This window comes from Ictalurus punctatus, chromosome 15 (genome assembly GCF_001660625.3).
Source record: "Ictalurus punctatus breed USDA103 chromosome 15, Coco_2.0, whole genome shotgun sequence".
NCBI classification, from domain to species: Eukaryota; Metazoa; Chordata; class Actinopteri; order Siluriformes; family Ictaluridae; genus Ictalurus; species Ictalurus punctatus.
In genome coordinates this window covers 26,385,227-26,390,226 of record NC_030430.2, presented here as the reverse complement: position 1 = coordinate 26,390,226, position 5,000 = coordinate 26,385,227, and the positions used below count along the sequence as shown (strand labels likewise).

The following is a 5,000-nucleotide window of genomic DNA, read 5'->3' as shown; positions in this document are numbered from 1 at the left end:
TGGGAAACCTTTACCACTTACAGAGCACCATGAATGCAGCATGAACCCCCTTGAGCTTTCACACATTGCGTAGAGTTACAGTCTGAAACTATGGAACTATCAGGCCAAGCTGCCACTCTCAAGCTCATGAGGAAGGCACTTATCCATCTGCTCCAGAGTGCACTGTGTCACAACTCTCACTGACCTCTGACCCCAACTTTCTAACAAGCTGTGAAGAAAAGAATTTCACTGTATTGTAATGTATGTCACACATAACGGGTTTCGTCTTCTACTACTGCTGAATTAGTTCAGTTTCCATTAGAAGTCACATGATCTCCATATAAACACCTACAACTGGTGGAACTGAGTGTGTTAGAGAAAACACCTAAACAGACTGACATTAAATCCTTGAAATTAGAGACTCGGTAAGTGATAGGTTTATCTGAAGTGAGAAAAGTTTTTGTTTTTTATTATAAAAGGCCGAGGGAACTTAATACCTCTAACTACACACTTTTACTCACAGCACACACTCGTCCTATCACTGATAATAATTTACAGGTTTAACTCTTTTGCCTTCAATAATCATTGAAAGTTTCAAAAAACATTATCATTTATTTGTCTGTTACTCCATCTAGTGGACAAATCTGGAACTGCACAAACACGGTTTTTTTTTCCCCACACAGGTGAATTGAGCTTTATCCTGGTCAGTGATCCGGAATCTGTCCCAGGAGAACACTCGGAGTAAAGCAGGAGTACAACCTGAGTGGAACACCGGCACATCGCAGAACACCGACAGGGTACTTCATCTCGTTTCCTCACATGTAAAATAAATAAATGAATAATTTCAATATAACGAGAGAAGTTAAAAAGTGACGTACATATAAAGGAGTAATGAAAAATCATTTCATTAAAAGTACATTTTTGATTTTTAACTTTCATTATTTTGTATTCAGTTATATACCGCATTGCTGTAGGAGGCGCTGTTAGGGGTCATTTCTGCCTACCCCTATCACACTCCACAATGATTCCATCTACAGCGGATATAAAAAGTTTAAACCAAGATAAATCATACGTCATGTCAGATCTTTTTCCACCTTTAATGCGAAATAGCAACAGACAACATTCAAAAAATGTTTTATAGGGGAAAAGGACAAACATACAATCATCTGGTTATATAAGTATACACACCCCTTAAATAGCTGTCAAATAGCGAGGGAATCTCGATACGATCAGGGTTCTGATTGGACCATTCCAAAACACTGATCGTCTTCTGAAGATGTTCTTTTGTTGCCTTGGATTTGTTCTTTGGATGGTTATCGTGCTGGAAGGTGAAATTTTCAGCCCATCGCCCGGACATGTGGAGGATACGAGAGATTGTTGTCACGTGCAGAGAGTAGTCAGTAATCACCAGATGTTCCAGCAGCTGCTTTAATGTTGCTGTAGATCTCTCAGCAGACTCCCTGGTAAGCCTTCCTCTTGTCCTTGGGTCAGCTTTGGAGGGACGTCCTGTTCTTGGTGATGTCACTGTGGTGCTCCATTTTCTCCACTTTCTGAGGATGGCCTTCACGGTGTTCCATGGCAATGTTCCATCTACGGTTTTGGAAATGCTTTTATACCTCTCCCCTATATCCTCTCCTGAGGACCCTGTCTTCAGCAATCAGATGAAACCAAAAAGATGAAGAAAGAAGGAAACTGTATAGAAACAGCTGGATCAGAATCCATTAATTGATAACAGCTGTATGATAATTACTTTCATTTACTTTACTTTTACTTGCTTGTTTTTTCCCCCTAAAATATTTCTATTTGTTTTTCACCTGAATGTTGTTGATTGCTGTTTCACATTAAAGGAGGGAAAAAATCTGATGAGTTATGATTTATCTTGGTTTCATTTTTTTACAGGACAAAAACTTGCCATTTTAACAAGTGTGTGTAAATATTTTATATCCACTGTATCTATTATTTGCATTAACTTCTACAACAGGGGGCGCTAGTGTATAGTGGAGTTTGACTTGCACACTGAAAATATACAATGCATTAAATGCACAACACACACACACACACACACACACACACACACACACACACACACACACACACACACACACACACACACACCAGAATTCCAATCTCATTGTTTTAGGAAGAGGGAGTTTCCTCTGATATGCTTGGTGTGTGTGTGTGTGTGTGTGTGTGTGTGTGTGTGTGTGTGTGTGTGTGTGTGTGTGTGTGTGTGCATTTTTGTGGAATGTTTCATGTTTATTATTAAAGATTTCAACAATTCACCAGCCTTCTCCCTGTCTGTTAAAATGGAGAGATATCTGATATCTGGTTTCTGTGGATATATGGGAAAGAGGACAACTGCTCTGTGTGTGTTGGAGGGTGTGTGTGTGTGTGTGTGTGTGTGTGTGTGTGTGTGGGTGGGTGTGGGTGTGTGTAGGGTCAACTCCCTAAAGCCTTCATTCCTCACTCTAGAGAAAGAGACACAGAGAGAGGACAGCAAGAGTGAGAGAGAAAGACAGAGAGAGACAGAGAGATAGAGAGAGTGAGAGAGAGACAGAGAAAGTGAGAGAGACAGAGAGAGAGAGACAGTGAGAGTGAGAGAGACAGAGAGAGAGACAGTGAGAGAGACAGAGAAAGTGAGAGAGAGAGAGAGAGTGAGAGAGAGAGATTTAGTTTTATTATTAAGTTTAATTATGAGTCCAGTGAATGACCTCGTGTCCTTAGAGATGAGTCTAAAAAAGAGACGGAGACAAATAGAGAAAGCAGGAAATGACCTCAGCGTCCCTCAGAGACGTGTTTAAAAACAGACTGACTTCCTGGTGCACGCTGCTGATGTGGAGTTCAGGAGTGAAATCAGTAAAGCCCTGAGCTGGAACTCACACTTTACACCCCCACTGTGTGGACAAAGGGGTGGAGCTTATTTACCATTTATTTACTGAGCTCCTGAAATCTAAATCAGTGTTTCAGAGTTTTGTGTTGTTATATTCAATTCAATTCAATTTTATTTTTATTGTGCTTATAATGAGCAAGCCAGAGGTGACGGAAAATCTCCCTGAGATGACATGAAAAGTGGAGCCAAACTGAAAAGGGTATAACTGTGTACTATGAAGTCTATAAATACTATAAAGCAGTGTTAAGTGTTTAAAACATAGTTGAGTATGAGCATTACTGGAGTGTGAAGATTCTTGTATCAAACAGAATTTATGAACTCTTCAGTATTTTAAAGAGAGAGAGACAGTGTGAGGTAGAGAGAGAGAAACACACGTTATTAGGTATGGTTATTGTCCCGTAATGGTTAAGGACAGTGTAGTTTGCGTGAGTGAAAGCAGGGACTCCGGCAAGACTAGCTATGACATCATAACTAAAAGGGAGAGCCAGAAGGGAACACAGACATGAGGACTCCCTGGGACATAAGACGATCAGACACTCCACCATCAACACACCTGGGTGAAGGTGTTAAAGTAGAAGAGCGACAGCATCCAAACATCCCAGTTCACCTCAACACTCTATACCTGTGATCCTCTAGATCTGCTTCTTTACCTAAGAACAAAAACTATTCACAAAAAGCTTGAGTAAACAAATACGTTTTAAGCCTGGACTTAAACACTGAGACTGTGCCTGAGTCCCGAACACTAATAGGAAGACTGTTCCATAACTGTGGGGCTCTGTAAGAGAAAGCTCTTCCCCCTGCTGTAGCCTTCACTATTCCAGGTACCAACAAATAGCCTGCACCTTTTGATGGAAGTAGGCGTGGCAGATCATAAAAGACCAAAAGTTCTCTCAGGTACTGTGGTGTGAGACCGTTTAGTGCTTTATAGGTTAATAATAGTATTTTATAATCAATGTGAGATTTCACTGGGAGCCAATGCAGTGTGGATAAGATCGGGGTGATGTGGTCGTATCTTCTGGTTCTAGTTAGGACTCTAGCAGCTGCATTCTGGACTAACTGGAGTTTGTTTATGCTCCTACTGGAACATCCAGACAGTAAGGCATTACAGTAATCTAGTCTAGAGGTGACGAAAGCATGAACTAGTATTTCTGCATCATGTAGTGACATTATGTTTCTTATCTTAGAAATATTTCTGAGATGAAAGAAGACTATCCTAGTAATATTATCTACATGAACATCAAATGATAGACTGGAGTCAATAATCACTCCAAGGTCTTTTACTGCTGCACATGATGAAACAGAAAGACCATCCAGAGTAACCATGTGATCAGAAAGATTACTTCTAGCTACACGTGGTCCTAACACAAGTTCTTCTGTCTTATCAGAATTAAGTAAAAGGAAGTTAATAATCATCCACCGTCTAATGTCCTTTACACATTCCTCAACTTTACTAAGCTGCTGTCTGTCCTCTGGCTTCGCTGAAACATACAGCTGTGTATCATCAGCATAACAGTGGAAGATCATTCCATGTTTATGAATAATTTGACCTAGAGGTAGCATATATAAAGTAAAAAGCAGTGGGCCTAAAACAGAACCTTGTGGAACACCAAATTTAACCTCAGTATGTGTGGAGAAGTCTCCATTTACATCTATGAACTGATAACGATCGGTCAGATAAGACCTGAGCCAGGAGAGGACTGTTCCCTTAATGCAACAACATTTTCTAATCTATCAAGGAGAATAGTGTGATCTATAGTATCAAAAGCTGCACTAAGGTCGAGTAACACAAGCAGCGAGACACAACCCTGATCAGAGGTCAGTAGAAGGTCGTTTACTACTTTAACTAACGCTGTCTCTGTGCTATGATGAGGTCTAAATCCTGACTGATGCATTTCATGAATGTTGTTCCTATGTAAGTACGAGCATAAGATTGAGCATAATAAAGAGACTTGATATCGGTCTATAGCTGGACAGGTGAGAGGGGTCGAGGTCAGGTTTTTTAATCAGGGGTTTAATCACTGCTCATTTAAATGATTTAAGTACACAGCCAGTGCTGAGGCAAGAACTGATTATATTTAGAAGGGGTGTGATTACTTCTGGAATAATCTGTATGAAGAAACATGTAGGTAAG

The 5,000-nt window shown here is 40.3% G+C and overlaps 1 protein-coding gene across 1 annotated transcript in view; it reads left to right on the top strand.

Moving 5' to 3' along the window:
• The window catches only part of ndnl2 (necdin-like 2), a 104,519-nt gene that overhangs the window by 96,970 nt on the left and 2,549 nt on the right, over window positions 1–5,000 (top strand). The window lies entirely within an intron of this gene.